The 20591-nt window shown below is 46.9% G+C and overlaps 1 protein-coding gene and 1 long non-coding RNA gene across 3 annotated transcripts in view; both read right to left on the bottom strand.

The window, feature by feature from the left end:
• LOC144988562 (uncharacterized) overlaps positions 1-20589 on the bottom strand; it is a 21575-nt gene extending 986 nt beyond the window's left edge. Inside the window, exons 1-2 of the long non-coding RNA XR_013652492.1 lie at positions 19795-20589; positions 1-19705 (exon numbers count right to left, since the gene is read on the bottom strand). The exon at positions 1-19705 is cut by the window's left edge and continues 986 nt beyond it. This is a non-coding gene — a long non-coding RNA (uncharacterized LOC144988562). The remainder of the gene's footprint in view (positions 19706-19794) is intronic.
• The window catches only part of plcl1 (phospholipase C like 1), a 78879-nt gene that overhangs the window by 53485 nt on the left and 4803 nt on the right, over positions 1-20591 (bottom strand). The gene's annotated exons all lie outside the window — the stretch shown is intronic.

The raw sequence follows: 20591 nt of genomic DNA, 5'->3' as shown, positions 1-20591 counted from the left end.
GTTGTTTTACAAACTCCTTCTAGGTTTTCACAAACCTCTATTAGATGTGCACACTCACCTTGTTTACCTGCTGGGCTCGTCAGAGCATCACAAACACAACGGAAAGGGTTAGTGCACAACAACAGACATGGCTCCAAGTCAGCCTGTCAGAGTCACAACATGAGGAGCTAATGTCAAATCCTGTTCGAAAGAAAAAAAAACCTTTCTGTAAAAAGTTTGTGAAGCCCATTTTTTCAGAAGCATTACAAGATCAAAGTGTGATTTCAGAAAATGCCCCTTCTCAGTGGAGGGTTGTGCTGTGGACCTCGTCTCTGCTGTGATGAAGGACAGCAGACGTGAACACATGAAGGTGAGGCGGGTCAAAGCTGCAGTCTCAACCAAACCAAATGAAAAGGATTGAAATCAGCCTTAAGCAAATCCCCAGAACCGGAAAAAGCAGAACACAGATCTTTGCATATCTGTTGGTGATTTTAGAATAAGGACCATTGCATCTTTGGATCCACGCGCCAACAGGGGCACATAAAAAAAAAAAAGGTGGAGCCTAGGAGTGGAGGAGGCTCATGGGTATTCCTAAAACTGTAGTGGCAATCTTAGGGTCTGACCAGAGACTCTGAAAGCATCTGGGACTCCTGCAAAAACTGGACTTATTCCAAATGTCCTATAACTGCAGCCGTTTTCAGTGCAAAAGGTTTTCCTTTCCTTTTTATGAAGCAGTGATCATGCTAGGCTCTCCGTGCTCTGACTGATCAATCCGACTGTGTGAAGTTTGGTGTTTTTGCTCCTGTTTGCAGAGTATCTGGCTTTATCCAGAAGGATGAAACTTGTTCTGAACTTTTACACCACACATTTGGATCATTCATTAAGGCTCTTTGACCTTTAACCTGGCAGGGGGAGTGTGTACACGTCCAGTCTGAAGGCATCAGGTGGAACAACATACATAAAGAAAATCCAGAGAAAGAAGCAAGATGACAATTTTTGCGTAAGTAAATGCCATAAATCTGCTCTGACTTTCCTTGGCTCCTCAGGGAGGATGAATGGATGTTATCACAGCCGTCATTAGTGTTGTAAACTACTGGCACTTACAGAGCCGGCGGGGGGGCCTGTCTGTGCCCCCAAATGATGCCAAGCGTTGAGCCTTCAGAAACGCTGCCGTTGCTGCTGTCTGAGTGTGTGGCAGCTGCGTCGGTGTCCTCATGGTGGAAGAGTCTCTCCTTCCTGGAGGTCTCAGACCTTTTCTCTGCTCCACTTTATCACATAAGTGCATATTTTCTCCTCAGACTCCCCCCCACCCCCACGCACAGCACTCCTCCTCTGTCTCAGCTGGAAAGGCCTCCCACAGGGCGATAATGAGGGCGCAAGAAGATGTCTGCGGGAGGCGTGCTTTCATAGGCCATCCTGGATCCCCGTAACCATGGAGACGAGTGCCAGCGTGGAGTCACACACCTCAGCTCAGATCCATCCGCTCCTCAAGAATGAGGGGACTCCCAGCAGCAGCTCTGCAGGAGCCAGCGCCTCCTTAGGAGACGAAGAAAAATCAATACGCCTCCAAGAATGGCTCTAACTTGAGAGGAAAAGGAGACGTTCCCTTAGTGCAGAGGGGAAATGTCAGCGTTAAACGCTGTCAAACGGTTGAATTTGGATTCAGGTGTGGCCATGAAAGCAGCGGGAATGAAGCTGCTAAGTCTGAGGAGCAAAAGCAGGAATTTCTTCCAGACAAAGAAACGTTGGATCATTTTGAGGGTAAAGAATCTGAAAGTCTTTGTAGGGAGGGTGAGGTCTCTGTGTGTGTGTGTGTGTGGGGGGGGGGGGGGGTGTAAATTAGAAAAATCTTTAAAGAACAACAACAGAAAGACTCAAAAGTAACAACTGTAAACTTGAAGGAAACATTTCTAAAAAAAAGAATTTAACCTAAAACTGTTACCAAATAAAAAATCCTGTTTATTTGTAAGAGCTGCTGTTTAGGATTTTCCACTTTTGGTTTTTGTTTTCCACCCTCATCACTCTCAGTTAACAGTTTCAATTCAAACCTTTCCACTTCACTGCTAAGCCTAAGTTTACGCACAGGGGCGGGGCCTTCAGCTCATTGGTTGCCAGGACAGGATTGACATTGAAAGAAGTCATAGTGACGCTATTGTGCCGTCACTCCACCTGTCTGGTGGAGCACACCTTCCTGAAGCACAGCAGGTAGGGGGTTTAGGTGCACTTTTTTGGGTTTCCTCCCAGAAATCTGCTTTCTTTCTTCAGCAGACTTTTGTTCTTGGAGAAGTACACTACATTACCAAAAGTATTGGCTCACCCTTCAGGACCAAGCAAATGATCAGAATCAGGTGTTCTAATCACTTTACCTGCCACAGGTGAATAAAATCATCAGTCAGTCATGCAGACTGTTTCTACAAACATTTGTGACAGAATGTTCCGCTCTCAGTGAATTCCAGCGTGGAACTGTCAGGACCCCCCCTGTGCATCAAATCCAGAGGTGAACTGTCCTAAATCCTCCACAGTCAGCTGTCAGCTCCATCAGAGTTTGGGAACAACAGCAGCTCAGCCTCCATGTGGTCGACCCCTAAACTGATGGAGAGGGGTCACGGATGCTGAAGGTCAAAGAGGTCTCTGACTTTCTGCAGTCAGTTGCTGCAGACCTCCAGACGTCATGCGACCTTCAGGTCAGTCCAGGTCCAGCACGCACAGAGCTTCATGGAATGGTTTCCATGGCGAGCAGCTGCATCCAAACACACATCACCAAGTGAATGCAAAGCGTCGATGCAGCGGTGGAAAGCACGCCGCCACTGGACTCTAGAGCAGTGACACGCCTTCTCTGGTGGGGGGAATCACACTTTTCCATCTGGAAATCTGATGGAGGAGTCTGGGTTTGGAGGTTTCCAGGACAACGGTACATTTGGGACTGCATTGTTGTGAGTGTGGAGGAGGAATCATGGTGTGGGCTTGCTTGTCAGGACTTTGGCTTTGCCCCTCAGTTCCAGTGAAAGGAACTCTGAATGCTTCAGGATACCAAAACATTCTGGACAGTTCCATGATCCCAACCTGACTGAGGCAGAGATCCAGGCCTTCTCCACCAACATCAGTGTGACCTCACCAATGACCTTCTGGTAGAATGGTCCAAATGTCCTACAAACACTCCTCAACCGTGAGGACAGCCTTCCCAGAAGCGTTCCTCTCCATAGTGCCAGAGGGTTCATGGGAGTTTGCATTGGGTGGACAGATCGGGTATTTTAGGTTTGAAGTAAGTGAATCGGGCCGAGGTCAGCTTCCAGAGACGGTTTAGAGAACTGTGATGTGGTTCAGATCCCTAACGGTGCAGATTCTCCTGACACTTTAGTTACTCAGACAGAACGTAAAGTTAGCCAAACTGCAAACAACATGGCGCTCTAACGGGACAGACAGCAGACCCACAAGCTTTTCTTCCTCATAGGAGGATAAGAAACTAAACCACAGAAGGTCTACTGCCACCTACTGGATGTGAGGCTGGACGGTTGGACCAACAGAACCATTCATGTCTAGTACGGATCAACATGGACTCCCAGCTGGGAGGACGACCTGTAATGATCATCTGGACTAGTGATGGGGTTTTGCAGTGCGGTCTTCTCCTGTCATCCTGAATGAAAAACGACGTCCTGAAGTTTGTGCTCTGCTCCTCATGAGGCCTCTAGCCTTCGGAGGCCGGCCGTTTCTGCAGACACTTCCTGCTCATCAGCAGCTCACTTCCTCCACTGGCTGTCATTATCCTAAATATTGATGTAGACGATAGAGAAATGTAAATAGAAGGAGGGCTTGAGACAGAAACAGTGGATTCATGCGTTAAGTCCAGCAGATGAGCAAACAGGAAACATGTTAAAGTCTGTAACCCTTGTGCTATCCTACGACCCCCCCCCCCCCCCTTCCATTGAGGTGTTCTCCCTACCATGACAAAGGTGGATAAAGGTGGAAAGATTTCAATGTAATCCATGGAAACCAGTGAAGATCACAAATCATTGAAGAAAAAAGGTTCAGAGCACTGTCTAGTGGGTCTAGATGACCCAACTCCCAACGTTAAAGTGCCTAGGATAGATCAAGGGTTAAATAAAAGCATCATCCCGGCCCCCCTTCCGCTGGCGTCTGTTCCATCACAGAACTGCTGCATCAGGACCGACTCCTTCTGTCAGGTCACGCTGTGGTTTTAGGCCTGAGCTCTATGATGACTTCTCCTCTTCCTGTTTGAGCCGGACGGCGGCACCACATCACTTCCTGTTTACTCAAAAGTCACCCCGCCTCCAAACATGACAATTATAGCCGAAGTCCCTCAGAACTGATTTAGTTTCATGGTTTATTCTAAATCAATATCAGTCAGGGGGGTCCAACTCATTTTCACTGGGGGCCACATCAGCATAGTGTCTGTCCTCAAAGGACCAGATGTAACTTATACATGTAACTAAATGTAATGAAAATAAATGCAACTACTCCTTAATGTTAAATAACTCATTATAACTTTTTAAATTGACAATTCCAGCTGCATAGAAAACATATGTTTGCTTGTTACTTTAGCATAAATCCTTTTACATTTGATTCTGTCAGGTTAGGTTATGTGGACAGTGTTTAAGTCCTGATGTATAGATGACCAATCCAACATTTAAAGTCTGATTCCCCCCAGATATGAATAAATACACACCAATGTTTATTTTTTACTCTAAGAAATTAAAAACCTTTATGTTCTCGTGGGCCACATAAAATGACATGGAGGGCCACATTTGGCCCCCGGGCCTTGAGGTTGACACATCTGACATAAGCTCTTTATGCAATAAACTTGTTTTTATTATTTTAAATCAAACATGTTTTCCGAAGAAACTGCAAATAATATTTGGTTTCTAGCAAACTTGAATTGAAAAAGTTTTATTTGAGCAAAATAACTGAAATTAAATAATTGAGAAAATATCTATTTACATTAAAACAATTACGTACCCATGTTGACATGTTTTCACATGCTGACATCATTTTTTATGCTTCACTTTTATTTACACTTAATTTCCCTTTGATTACCTGTTTCCATGTGCTGCCACCGTTTTTGCCCTGTGGCTGGTTCTCATGAAGGCGGGGCCAACTGGCTGCAGTTAGCCCCGCCTTCCTGAGAACCACCATTCCACAGAGGCTGCTGGTTCCAGTGGAACACCTGTCCCGCAGGTGAGTCGGTTTTTATCTACATGCAGCTGCCATAGAATCATGGAAAGCCTCTTTTGGGAATGTAACACCTGTAGGAAAAGAAGGTCACAGCAATATGCAAATTGAATGCAAATCATGGCAAAGCCCCGCCCTTTAGCCACGCCCTCACGTCCCTGTGCAGAAACAGTGACAGCGAAATGAAACTGAAAATCACATCCCAGGAAGAAAAAACGTCAACATGTGAAAACGCTGTCAGGATTTAGAACTGCTTAGAAGCTGAGTTTTCTAAGAGTTGGTATTTTTATTAACCTTTTTCTGTCAAATTAAACTTTTTCACAACCAACACAAGTTTCAAAAACAAATAATTTATCACCAGTCCACCTGCTTTATGCTTAAACTTTACTTTTTAATGTCCAAACTCCGCGGTTAGCTTGAACGTTTCAACACTCGCTTTGCTTCTGGTCTTTGTCAATTTTCCATCTTTTTCATCGACGTCACAACTGGAATGTTGGTTTAAGGAAAATCTAAGATGTAAAAGGAAACAAAGACAAAGCTATTGGTCTGATGACGCAGCATCTTCCTGCTGGATTCACTCCAATGACAATCCCATCCATCATGAATACAAGCATGAGACTGCAGCTGTTTTTACGGTTCTGTTCTCCACGGCGCTCAAAGCAGGTCAGCCATGTTGACCTACATAAGTGCTTCTGACTGCAGAGGAGCTTCAGCGGAGAATCGGCGTTTCCTGAGAACACCCAGGAGCAAAAGGAGCAGACGACGACGGCGGTGAGGATGGGAGACTAGCTGCTCACGCTGCCCAGCCTGTGAGCGTGCACAGGCACACGTGCACACGCTCAGGTGAGCTGAGAGGCCGTCTGCATTCATGAATGACTGATAGGGCTGTGCAGGAATGAAAGGCACTAAAATGAATGATGAGGCTGTGAACAGGTGGAGTTACCTGCTGTGCTGCAGGAACCACACTCAATACATCAAGGTTCCAAAAAAGGAACACGTCCTTCATTTTAACCTATCCAGACTCATGACAGACACCAACAGACCACATTTATTCCCTCTCAGCTAGAAAACATTCTTCTAGTTCTAACAGATAAAACATGATCATTTTCTAGGGAAGGTTTTCCTTCGTCTCCACAGATATCCGTTCAGGAGGACAGGAAGTTCACTGACGTCAACTACTAGAACGTCAACTACTAGATCAGCTCAGACAACGAGGTCTTGCTGGAAGAACCAGGCTGAACCGGGCTGAACCGGGCTGAACCGGGCCACTGTCTGTCTCACTGTTTGACATCAGTCTAACTCGGTTTCTCAGTGACACATTTTTATTCATTTCAATTCATTCATTCATCTTCTAATCCATTTTATCCCTTTTGGGGTCACGGGCTGCTGGAGCCTATCCTGGCCCACTTGTGGGCGAAGGAGGGGGGACGGTGGGAGGAAGCCAGAGATAACCCACGCATTTACGGGGTGAACATGCCACCTCCACTGAGAGAGGCCCCCCATTGATGTTCTGCTTCAAGCCCCCCAGCCAGGACTTGAACCAGGGGCCTTCTTGCTGTGACACAAGAGTGCCAACCACTGCCCCCCCCCGTGTACTGAATTAAGAAGATGTTTAACTTAAATCACGTTAGCAAAATATCCCGTTTATGGAAGATGTTTGACGTCCGGCGTCTCAAAGCTGGAGAATTAGGACTGGTGATGTTTTGGAAACGGCATCAGTTTTCTGTTTGAACCCCAGACGCCCTGAAGAGGCTCCAAGTCCAGGAAGAAGGTGGGGGTGGGCGGCACGATCATGCAGCTGGGGAGTTCAAGAAGGACAGAAGCTGCTGATAAGATAAAGTCGGGGCTAAAACTGGGAGGTGGGACACAAAGGAGGTGAAGAGGGAGGAGGGGGGGCTGGAGCTGCTGAAAGGCACATGCAGCCGTCAGCAGAGGCAAGCGGGACGCATGAGGAGAACAGCTTTGTGCTAAATAAATCAGCCGCTGCTGCAAATACGTGACTGCAGGGTGACGATGCCCGAAGAGAAGCCAGAAGCTACACAAAGTACCAAGCTGTGGCGTCTGCACGCCATTTCCACCGCCATGAATAAAGGAAATGTACGTGAAACAGAACCGAGGCCTTCTGCTTTAGTTTGACTGTCCTTTAAGTCCTTTACAGGCTTAGCGTGTGGTTCTTTATCCACTGTGTGTTCGAATTATGGTCTGTTTTCAGGAGCAAGCAAAATACAAAGCAACCAAAACAGTTTAGGTCAGAAAAGGAAAATATGCCACGTTTCCTCACAGGTAGGCTTTTCATTCTTATAACATCCTCCACAGTGAGAGCAGCTAAAGCCATTATGAGAGTTTCATCTCGTTTTCCTGTTCCTATCAACGTTGTTAAAGACCCACTCCAATGAAAATGGGGTTTTTGGGGGTTTCAACAGGTTTCTGTAGCATTTTTCTCATGATGGAGAACAGATATACAGAAAATTAGGATTCAAATTGCATTTCTGAGTAGTTCTTCATCGAAATGGTTGTGAATTAGGAGCAGGGGGAAAACTGCCTTTTGTAGCGTGGGTGCTACAACTGGTTGGCCATGAGCTCCAAGCTCCGCCCCTTTCTGATCATTCACCGTCAGACCAACAGATCCATGAAGGACTTTGTTTTCCTGGTCTGAGCTGGAATCTGGATCAGAACTAGATGGATGGATGGACCTGATGCTGCTGCTGTTTTTGATGCACCGCTAATGTTAGGTTGGGGTGTGGGGGGCTGTAAGCTAGTGGGAGAGTGTAAACAGAAACTATGTCCTAGAAAACGACAGGTTTTTGGATTTTGGCTGAAAGCATCACATCATGAAAAGACCACTGAAAGCAGATCAGGGGGGGACATCAAAGGAATCATCCCTGATCATTGTTTAATGGTTTTTGGCATAATTCACAACAGTTCATGTCAGTTTTCTCCATGTCACGTGGCTTGGAGAGGAATTATTTATGACAGTTGCTCAGCCTCTGTTGTTCGTCTGGTGCCAATAGAACCGTCTGAAACTGTTAACATCTGATTAAAGACACAGCAGTGGTACAGCCCAGGGTTAGACGTACCACCAAACTGTAGTCAGGGAAAATCCTTCCTATGATAACGTGTCTTCACATCACTGCAGAACATTGCATTATCAGTTAATCCAAACATCCTGTTTCCTGTTCCTTGTTGGGATGTTGGTCTGGGGTCCGTTTACAGCCAAGGTCAGCTGTCTTCCTCCAGTCCACGCCTGCTGAGCTGAAACTGTTCCCATCGTCTGGGCAGCTCAGTGACGCTAGACGTTTTCATTCATCTCCTTCAGACCTCATCTTTGCTTCACCCAGGGACTAAACAGGACTTTTCATCCGCAGGAAACGGGGTAATAACTCCAGACGGGTGACAGAATGTCCCCAAGAGCCAAGCTACATCTATGTTTAGAGACCTTAGCTGTGTGCATCATCAATGTTTACATGTATCCCAATTAGCATCTCATGCCTCAGTGTAGTGGGGTTCAAACCCGTGCTGGGTGCAGCCAACCCTTAGGCTGCTGTGGGGGAGCACCCCCTCTATGACGCTGCAGGTCGCTCACCTCCTGATCCATCCACTCGCTGAGAGAAAACCTCGCTTTGATTAGAATTACTGGTTCTGCTGGAAATGGTGAGGAATCAGCCAGCAGACTGCTGCTGAACTCCAGCTGAGCCTCAGAGGCAAAGACTGAATCAGAACAATTATGGGCTGTTTTGCATTTGCAATCATATCCACCTGAGCAAATGCAGCAAGTGCTGAACGAAGCACCTTCACCGACTTCAAGGATGCTCTCCACTCTCATCGTCCTGATTTCAGAACCAGACGAACGGCTGGAGGAACAAACAACTGAAGGATTTTCTTTATCTTCTCAGAAACGAGCCGAGCTGCCATCACGCCAAGGACTTCAGAGAAAAAGAGCAGGAGTCCAGATTTCAGAGTATCAGCATCAGTTCTGTTTTGATCAGACTGACCCTGAATGCATCAGTGCTGAGACAGACGTCAACAGACAGAAAACCTGCCGTTTGTGAAGCAGAAAGTTTCTCTCATTGTTGTAGTTATGAAGGATGGAATGACATGCGGGTCAGTACACCAGCTGCAGTGATGCTGCATCAGACCAGGCGGCTGGACGCTCCACCAAAGAGAGTACAACTGCAGCTCCTGCACACTGAGATAGACCAGCTGAGTGGCTCAGTCTGCTCCTTTGGGTGCCTCCTGGATGTCTTTCAGGAGAGGGATTCAGCATTTTCCATCAGTAGAGGAACAGGAATACCCACAACACCTTTGGAGGGACGATGGCGTGAGGACGCCTCGGGGCTCCCTTAGTGGAACTGGAAGTCACAGGCATTTCTGCTCAGACTGCTGCTCCAGCTATGCAGAAAACCACAGATGGATGGAAGTTGTCTGTTATTTGACATAAGCTGTCTTTTTTAAAACACCATAAGGACAGAGTTTGTTCATACCAGAGGCCTCCTGCTGTTGAACCACTGATGGCCGCTTTAATCCCCAGAAGAACAGGAGAAACTGTCTGAGCTCCAGACGCTGAGAGAACTGAACAACTGTCTGATATAATGACTGCTTCCTGCTCTCACTACAGACCACAGTGTCATCTGCAAAGAGGATGATCCACAGAGATCCCTGTCTAACCTCCTCTGTCAGTCTGACCATCACAGCAGCAAACATGAAGGAGCTCAAAGCTGATCCTTGGGTCAGTCCCACCTCCACCATCACCTCCAGAACATCTCATCACTAATTTTCAGAAGGTTAGGAGCGTTTACCTCTCATTTAGCACAACACGATGATTCTCTTCTGCAGGAGTCAGACAGAACGCAAAAGACGAGCCTTGTAGCCAAAGATGTAGAGTTTAGGGAAAATCAAAGTGTCTATTGTTGTCCATGGTCTCTACCACAGTCTGCAGCTGATGAGGATAAAGAATGAAAGACCAGCTTGGTGAAATCCCTGTGTAGATGTCAGGATGTAAAGACCTGCAGCTTCAGTAGAGAACAGAACATTTGTGAAACCAGCAGAAATGGCCAACAGCCATGTCTGCAATTTTGACCTAAAAAAAGGAAAACTGACAGATGAGCTGCAGAGAAAAGAAAACAAGACTTTGCTTCCAGAGACCAGAGGCTGTTTCAGGCCAAAAAACAACAAACAGGCTCCCAATGATGCAGCAATACAAACATGCATGAGGGAAAGCTGGCAGAGAGAGCATCTCTTTATGCAACAAGAGCAGTAATTGTTTTAATTAGCCTATTCTGAAATATCTGAATAGAGGCCTTAAGCTGAGCTTTGCACCACAAACAGGCAGCTCTGTTTTAGTGTGAATGTGACCTGCTGTTTCATCCGTCTCAGCCTGTAATCTAAGGTCAAACATGGAGCAGAACCGGCATGTTCACCACCAGAACCATGAGAGACCCATCACAACAAACAGCAGAAATAACTGGGAAATGTCTTCATTTTTTAACAGGGATTCTTGACAATAAAAGTGAAAGTAGTCTGCTTTTTTCTTACAAATCCCATCACTTTTGTAAGGAATGTACATTTGAGGGAGGAGAAGCAGATCTGAGTACTAAAAAACGCCCTTCTAGCTTCTGGTAGCGCCAGCTGATGCCAGGCAGATGTGAGCCGGAGCTCTGCTACGGCAGCCAGACTGGATGACACTAGCGGGACAAACCATCAGGCTGGGGTTCTGCAAATATAAGCAGATTTCAGAGTGAGCCCTACTGTCATCTCCAACCAGAAGCCCAAGCTCCATCGTATGTGGGATGCAAAGAGGACGCTCGTCCCCTCGCCATGTCGGCGTCTGCAGTCGACTGTCTGCGCAGAACAAACTCCATCAGGCAGTTAGAGGGCAGCACTGCATGCGGCTGTCATTTAATATGATGTGCGATGAATAACACATATAAATAACAGTATTTAAACGAGGGTGTTGTGTGAGCACAGACTGCACACCTGGAATCAGTGCAATGCAGAGAATGAGGGTCAAACAAGCTGCTGCTAGAACAACACAAGCCGGTTTTTCAACTCTCTTTGTGCTGTGGTATGTTCAATGACCACAGACATCTGTCAGTTAAAATCTGCTTCTCAGACGGGCTACAAAATGCAGCAGCACCTCTGCTCTCCGTTCAATAAATCATGTTGCATGAGCGGAATTCATCTCTTTGCACGTGCTCCTGCTTTTTTGTGCGTTCGTCCTGAAACGCTCAGGCTGGCTCCTCGCTGACCGTAGAAAATGTAAAAAACAGCCTGGTCAGTAAATGACATGCAGCTTGTTTTTGAGCGCAGGTTTTTCCACACAAACCTTTAGAACTGCCTGCTATGTCTGTCCTTCACCCACAGACCGGTCTGTGCTGCTGTTTCATCACTGCAGCACTGGGACTCTGTCTATGGGAAGTGTTAGGACCAAACTGAGAAGAAACACATCGGAGCTGCCTGCAGCAGGGATGGCGTCATGGCGTTTGGTGGAGGAAGCATGAGGTGTGGGCCAGCCCCTCCCTCACTGGAAGGACAAGGATAGAAGATAAAACAGAAGCACGTGAAGAACAACGCAGTCTGTAGAAAACTTCCCATTTACCCCTCTGACCAATCAACTGTCTCATGGCCCTTCTAGGCATTGTGGGATGTGTAGTCACAATACCACCTCATGACACTTTTGTTTCCCTCAATGCTCCTCCTAGTTCTGTGTGCCTCATAGTTTGACATTCAGTTATTTTCTTGTGCTTTTATCTGTTATGACTCTTCATGGAGAGGAGCGGCTGCAGAGGTTCGATTCTTCACGAGGAGCCATAGTTAATGTTGGAGGAGACCCAGGACACGCTGGAGAGACTTTATCCAGGACTTGGACCCCTGGATGAATGAACCGATTGTTTACAGTCTGTTCTTTGGGTCTCTTATGAAACCAGGACTTTAGTCCACAAAGCCAACTCAGTCCAATAATCCATTACAACATTCAAGAAGCGAACTTTAGACGTGCAGAAACCAAAATGTGTTTAAGAAGGAACTTCTGTTTTTGCTGGCGACTGTCAGCACTTCAACTCATCAGAGCGCCACCATGAGGCACCGTTAGGAAGTGATGCTGAGAAGAGGAAGATACGTTGAAACGCTTCTCATTTTATTCCTGAAAATCTCAACATTTGTGTTGTAGATGTTCAGTAATTTATCAAAATATGAACCAACTAACTGCTTTTGCTGTCACAAGTTTGTCCATTTTATTGCCCTGCTAACAGAGGGGCCGTGCTGCATGCTGTGGATCAGCGTCCTCACCGTTACATGTGATCCACAAACAAAGAACAAGCAATGGCAACAAGCTGAATAATCAGGATGCAGGTTCATCAGCTCCAACCGAATGTGGCAACTGAGCTTCACAAAGTAACATCTGGAGCAGCTGCGTCTCGGCACCACAGGCGGAGTTTCAGTGATGGAACCAGATCTGTCAAGAAACGTCATGTTTGTCGTGGAATTCAATAAAGAAACGCAGCTGCACAGGAAATCTAAGGTGTTTGCGTTTAAACAGAACTAAAAGGTCAAACTATGCATGTCTGTCACTGATGAGCAAATCTCTAAAAGATAGAAGAAGAGTTCAAAGTCTGATGGCTTGACAAGCCTCACTCATGCTGCAACAAACCAAACATCTTCTCAAATCTCCAGACATCACGTGCTTTGACGGCTCCATGTGCAACTGGAGCCACAAAACTGCTCTGAAAACTGGAGATTCCCAGATGTTCCTGTAATCTTAATGCAGAGTGAGGGAGTCCAGCGCAGACGACACTTTGGCTGAGACCACCAAACCTCTGCCGTGTATGTCAAAACACCAGAGATCCACTGCTTCCTCTCCTCTCGGTAGCCTAGGAAACAGAGCACAGACGTCTGAACTGAGGGTCATAGGTCACGGGTGACGTCCAGGAAACTGCAACAAGGGGGGGGGGGGGTGCTTTGGTGGAGCTCATGTGAGCCGTCACTCATTCAGCCAGCTCAGAAAACACTCTTCCTCGTCTGCAGGGCCGGTGATGACTGCAGCGCTCTGACCAGGTTACGCCTTCTGACCACAGCCAGCCGAGGAATCCGTACCTGCATCAATCAGTGGGACCGTATGGAGCTCAGACCCTCGGCATGGCTCCGCCCTCAGAGGGGGGGGGGGGGGTGTCGTTATGTGGATGAGTGCCTTTTATGGGAAAAGTCCTATACAGATGAATCGCCTTTGATCTTTTTTAATGCATTACATTATGTGGCCATGGTGCAGAGGTAGAGCGGTCAGCCTCTGATCAGAGAGTCACAGGTTCAGTTCCTGCCACGTGTCCACGAGGACACCATTTGGCATGTGGTGAAGGAAGGAGAAGATGTGCAGCGTTTGACAAAACCTCCAGGATTTATGGATCCAAAACCTCGAAATACAAAACATTGCTCTGCTGCTCCCCCCATAAAAATGACAAAGGTCTGACCCAAACATCAAACCCGCCCCCTCCCTCCACGCTCATGAGGTTGCCAGAGCCGATCCCCACCCTGCTGGGCAAAAGCTTGAACACGTCGACCCAACATGCAGAGCCAAGATTCTGCTGATAAACACGTGTAAATTACATGCATGTTTTAGTAATGTGCACATACAATATGAAGCACATTAAACCGTAAGCTTTTAAAACAAACACAAATGAATTAAAGTATTAACAGCCTTTAAATGGATGTCAGAGAGCAGAAACAAATCTGCATCATTACAGCAGAAAGCTGCAGTTTTCAGCGGTGGTTCTGGTTTTTCTCCATAAGCAGGAAGATGGAGAACGAGGCAGCGACCCCGAGGTCTTTCTTTCATAAGGACGTCGATATAGAAATGATAAAACATGCAGCATCAGGCAGAAATGGCAAACTCATGTAGTGAGATGTTATGAAAGTCTGAACACTTCAGCTCCCACAGTGTGTCACCATGAGGAGCGCTCAGACAGAAGGGGGCGGGGCTCAACATGTACCGTCACTGCGCCTTCAGATGCTCCCAGGCAGCAGCGTTCCTCCCCAAACCACCACATTTACAGTCAAATTAGCCGACATAAGCAGTTCACATGTTAAACTTTGATTTGAAACAGTCTGCGGTCTCTTCTGTTCGTTGTGATCTGTGGCGTTTAAATGGAAAAAACTCGTCACTGTTGACACCTTCCAGTTTGGGGTCATGCGTGAATGTCGTCAGTCACCACATGAGATTGTTGTCATCACCAACAGCAGCTGCGTTTCCATCACACATATGCACAAAACTTTGTCCAATTTCTAGGAATGTTGAAAAAAACAATTTCACAATCACACCGTTTCCATCAAATCATAATCATATGAATAAAAACAAAACAACTCTTGCAATAAGTCATTCAAAAATATGGCAATCGATGTGAACGATGATTGACAGCAGCAAAATCCCTTCCTTTAAGCTCCTTACACGTGGGGGGGGGCTACTGATGAAGCCATTTCTGGAAATGGTTGGTGGTTTTCCAGAGGAGCTCTGGATCAGTTCCTCATGACACGCTCAGCTGTGGATGAGCTGTGGGACGCCGTGGGACCTCTGGTGGCGCCGCTGTGGGCCGCCACTTCCTGCTAAGAAGCTCATCGCCATCCGGTTGTTGGTCCCATGACTCATTTCATTTGAAAGAAGTGCTTCCATTGCAGTTTTGGGAAATGTGTCCACTTGGATGATCTAAAAAAACAAACACCTCCTTCACAAGAAAAAACTTTATTTTTTATAAATATAATTTTTTCAAAGTTTTTGTGTTTCCAATTATTAAATTTATTATAGCATATCTGATGTGAGCAGTTTCATAGTCAGTGTTGTTAAGCCGTCCAGGACAGCAAAGCTTCCGTCTGAAGCAGCCTCTCAGGTAGAAACATCTGAAACAAGCCCCGCCTCCACCACACTGTTCTGATTGGTCCACTCCTGAGGCGCGACGGAGCTGCTGTTTCACTGCATTAGAGTCGAGAGGTGAAAGCACAGATATAGAAACTGGACCAACCGTCTGTGATGTCACCCAAACGAGGCTGAATGGAAAAGACAAAGTCTGATGAGCCGTTGACGCCGTGCGCCTCTAAGATGCTGAAAGCGGCAACAATGTGATCCAGCATGAAGATCTGCTGGATCACTCCTCTGCCAGTTAGAAACACAGCCCTGATGTATGGTGGGGATCACATGTTCCATAAAACATCCCAACAGCTTCACTTCAGAGGAAGATCCACAAGCGCTGAAGTTTCAGAGGAAGAGAACTAGGGTTGGGCGATGTCCCTTAAATTGGCCGTTGACGATGTTTTCTGTCAACCATCGGGATGGACGATGACATCGTCGTGGAGGGGGGGGGGGGTATTTTTAATATTTCGGTCTTATATAATTACTATTCGTTGTTTTACTTTATTTATTTTATTTCCCAACTAATGACTCATCTGCGATGATCCAGTATAAACTGAGGGAAGTGACTTTAACAAAAAAAGTAACAAACAAACTAGAAAAGAGGTGTCCGCTCCCGCACTTGACTAGTCAAGTGGACCGGCGGAGCGCAGACTTACAGCTTTGTGTTTGAGGGGAAGGGGGGGTGCTTTGTTACATGAGCGCTATGTGTGGGAGATTTAAGACTGTGATCCGTTCCGCAGCTCTAGGGGAACGAGCTACCGAACTCAGAACCGGGTCTAAAAGTGTGTGTCTGAGCAGAGCTCGGACCGTCAGCACACACACAGCGGCTTTGGGGCGGTGTGTGAGCTTCAAAGCAGAAATGTGGCTCAGTCCTTAGAAACCGTTTGAAAAATCACATGGATTTGTGTTTCCAGTCGTGTCCCGACTAAATAAAGGCTGATGTTATTCCCACATGTTTACATCCAGCCAAGATGCAGATTGTAGCGTTTCACGCATGGATTTTATGTTCATGCTAATGTTGTTAGCCCGTGTTAGCATACTGCTAATCCTGGCTTCTTTCCGGCTCCGTTCTTCAACAGAAAAAGCACTGACCACACGGATTAAAAATAAAACGATGAGCAAACAGGCGTTTCATAATAATCGTAACATTATTAAAAGCACGTTTAGAAGATCGTCTTGTATTTTACCGAGCTGACATATAAATGTATATAGCCGCTCGGCACTGTTTAACATTGTTTTGTATTGAATTGTTACATTCAATAAAGTTTGAGAAAAAAATAGCCGCTCGGCGGAATTTATATCCTTCCGGTTTTCAAACCCTACTGCGCATGTGCGAATGATTTATTCCGACCGAAAGTGTGACCTTAGTGAACGTTTGTTATATTCTGAAAACATTTTTCTGTGCCCATCTACACGGTTGGATTCTAATCCCACCATTGATCCCATCAAAGTATTTTTTACATGTAACCACGGCTTATGGTGTCGACTCGCAGCGTGGCGGGGGCGTGGCATCACGATGGTGTCTCTCCATCGGGATGTCACTCACCCATCGGCACAACCCTAAAGAGAACCTTCTGAAGCGACTGTCCTCTGATGCTGCTGAGGACTGTAGTCCAGGACTGCAGCCCTTGGGTTTTTATCCCCTCATTCAAACCCATCTGGAGCCTGCCCGGCCTTTGAACGGTGAAGGGGGGGGTTCACCTGCATCACACAGACACAGCCACTCCCCCATTCACCCCTATGGAACAATGTAGAAACAGCAATGAACCCAGGAAGCCTGTGTTTGGACTGAGAGAGGAAGAAAACCCACACATGAAGCAGGAGAACATACAAACTACCCAGAACGGGATTTGAACCAGGAAGTGCTAAACACTATACCACTATGCCACCCTGCTTCAATCAAATCAAATACATTTTAAACGTTGAAACAAGCAGCAGACTGTTATCCCCCGAGGTTGAAATGGTCCCAGATCAGCGCCGAACGCCATCCGTCCGCCCACTTCCTGTGTTTGAGCCCTCAGCAGTTCCATCCTGTAACCTCTCCAGGAGTTAGTCTGTGTCTTTGTTTGGGCTTTTCCTCATAACCATCAACAGGCTGAACCATCCCTGAGTGCAGGACTCTACTCAACTAATCCTAATCTCAAATCCTCCGCTGGGCTCCAAACAGAAAACAGTGTGCTGGGTTCGCTTGTGCCTCTGGGCATTGGGGGGGCCCCTGTAGGGGGGCCCTCTCTGTGCCTGGCTGGTGGGGTGGGCGGTCCCCTCCTCCTCCCCTCCCGGGCTGCCTGGGTCCGGATGCTGGGGGGGCTTCTGGCCTGGGGGGCTCTCCTCCCCTCTCCTGGTCTGGCTGGTCTGGCTGGGTAGGATCTGGCTCCCTTTATGAACACACGGTTCACGTCGGCAGCATGCATGTATCTCCACCCCCACGTGCACGTGCACGTGCACACTGCCACACTCCCTGTCTGCTTCATCCCTCCTCCTTACCCACAGTGTATTGATGGACAGATTTTTTCTCGCTCATCTTAGTGTCAGATTTTCACCTTTTATGTAACATTCGTCTTTCCAGCAGATCTGGTATAATTGTTACAGCTTAAATTAATAACTTATTCAAATCAGTGCTTGTATCCCCCACCTTTTCACCTTTCTTCCTTTTACTCTCTTCCACCCTCCCCTCACATTCTTCCCCCTCTCCCTCCCCACACACACTAAATGTAACAAATAAATAAAAAATAATACGACAAAAAGGGGTTTATACAAATCTACACTCTAGTTTCTTGAAGCTATATAACCTCTTTTTGTGATAGTAAAACCTGTCCAACACAAAAAGCCTTCAGCTCTGATCTGTTTGCTCAGCTGTTGGACAGAACAAGTTAAAAAGGAGAAAAAAAAAAAAAAAAAAGAAAACAGTGTGCTCACAGTGAGCTACTTTTAAACAGATTTACTCCCCACTACACGAGTAGTTGGGGGGGGGGGGGGGGTTCAGGGGTGTTGGGATTAGCCAGGAGATTGGGGTTGCCATGGCAGCCAGCGAGCGCCGTTCCAGGGATCTTCACCGGTCCCGCTGAAGCAGCCGACGCTGGCAGCTGCGCAGGATTCCCGCCCTCTGAAGGCGGACCAGTCCAACAGACGACAGGAATGACGGCCGCGGTTCTGCTGCGGACCCGAACCCCCATTTAAAAGAAGCTTATCCATGAGAGCAATGATCAACCTGGGAATTGACTCCGCCCACAAACATCCTCGGCCAGAGGTAAACATCCCACTGCCTGTGCTGCAGCTTTGTTCTGTGTGAGGAAGCTGGAGCATCAAACCCACGCAGGCCTGAGGAGGACATGCAACCTCCACTCAGAGAACCCAGCTGGGATTTGAACCACCACCTTCTCACTGAGCCAAGAGTGCTGACCACTATCCCACCCTGATAAAGAAGTGACGCTGTAAAAAGAACAGGAGCAATGATTCAGTTCACCAAATCCTTGATTCATATCATTTGTGGTTGTTGATCCGATTCAAAGTTGATATTTGTTCATTTAGAATGATAATGATAATGATAATGATATGGATCGATTTGGTGAACAACCTCCTTCAGACAAACCGATCTGTTTGGATCATTGGATTATAAACCGATTTATGAATTGATAATCGTTATAGCCAAGGTACAAAAAATAAAAATCACCACAATATGTGGGACCTACCAATGAGGAGACACATGCTGATGAGCAGAACAGAGTAAAGTGGGGGGAGCACACACCAAAGACTGCCCCCCAATACACAACAATCGTCTTCTGGTTGAACCATCGACTGGATGTCAGAACTGGACTAAGTGAGTGAAAACGGTTTACTTCCTATTCCAACCAAATTAAGCCACTTCAGCACTTTGGAACGCCAGAGGGGAGGGGTCACTCCGTCCAGTTCTCATCTACAGTCAATGGTTTGAACAACGAGAGTAAAGCCAAAGCACAGATGTCCTGTTGAAGCCTGCAGACGAGCTTCTGCTGCTCCTGCTGGTGGACACCAAGCTAGAAATGTTCCTGTGACTTTGTCTTCAGTTTGAAACCACAGCTTTTCTGTTTCAAAATAAAAAGCCAGGAACTCTTTTCTTCTCTAAAAGCTTTTTTCTTTAACATGGCCTTCAAATATGAAAGAAGTCGTTTCATCTGGTTTAGATTGATGTAGTTGGTAAAACATTGAAATGATTTGTAATAACTTTATTAAATAAGAGGGGCTGTATGTTTATTGACAATGTCTGGCTCAAAAGACGACCTTCCTATACTGACGCCTAACTTGACCCTCTTTGGCAGAAGTCTGTACAGCCCTGGTCTAACCAGTCTCCCCGCCATGGAGGAAAAGGTTGGAGTGTTTGGTAAGAGGCGTGTGCTGCTCGGTAACACGATGGCGGTCCTTTCTAACCGACCGACTGAACGCCACTGACCAGGAAACCTGACTGACAAACACAAAACACCTGCTTCAGAGTCCACAGGTGAGCCTCAGCTGAGCTCCAACACGCCTCACTCAGACCTGCTGTGGTTCCGAAAGGCGGCTCCAAACAGAAGCAGAACTGATGGGTGATGCTACCGGCACACCGCTTTCACTGCAAAGCAGTTTGAGTCCCCTCTATGTGTGCTGTCAATCAAGGAGAGGAAGCCGGCCTGTTATCTGCACAAACATTCAGGAAAAACCGTTAGAAACACGGCAGCCACTGGTCTTTGAATCCATCGTTCAAACGGTAAATCTTCTCTGCAGACCTTGAGGCACCAGAGTGAAGGTCAGAGCGAGTCCCCTCGTCCTTCATCATAACTCAGACACGAGCGCTGTCACGTGCATTCCTTCAGGCACGTGCAGACACATTCTTCAGAAAAAAATCTGTAGAACCTGCTGGGCTGCAGCAGAAAGTTATGGAGGAGATGGAAGAAAAATCCTTCTTCTCAAATAAAAGAAGTGCAATCAAAACATTTTCAAAGACTCCTTCAGATTTGAGCTCAACACAGCGGAGGAGAGGAGCGAAACGGAAGAATGAACGTTACAGTTTCAACCACTTTGAGTCTTCTGTGAGCCAGGAAGAGGAGCAGCACCCAAGGAAAGATCCTCCTTCTGGTCTGACGTCACAAGAGAAAGATTTAAGAAATTGGATGATATTTTTAAGCCCTTATGAGCAGACTTTTTAATGATAACTGTGTGTGTGTGTGTGGAGGGTGGGGGTCAAATAAAAACGCAAAGGCTCCGGTTGGATAGACGGACAGATGGATGGATGGATGGATGGATGGATGGACGGATGGCTGACTGGGACGGTTGGATGGATGGATGGATGGATGGATGGATGGATGGATGGATGGATGGATGGATGGATGGATGGATGGATGGATGGACGGATGGATGGCTGACTGGGACGGTTGGATGGATGGATGGATGGATGGATGGCTGACTGGGACGGTTGGATGGATGGATGGATGGATGGACGGACGGTTGGATGGATGGACGGATGGCTGACTGGGACGGTTGGATGGCACTCCTCTTCCTCCCACAGGTACAGACAGGTCCTCTG

Source organism: Oryzias latipes, chromosome 21 (genome assembly GCF_053564925.1).
Source record: "Oryzias latipes strain Hd-rR chromosome 21, Olatipes_Hd-rR_3.1".
NCBI lineage: Eukaryota > Metazoa > Chordata > Actinopteri > Beloniformes > Adrianichthyidae > Oryzias > Oryzias latipes.
The sequence above is the reverse complement of the archived record's forward strand: the minus strand, read 5'-3'. Positions and strand labels throughout refer to the sequence as shown.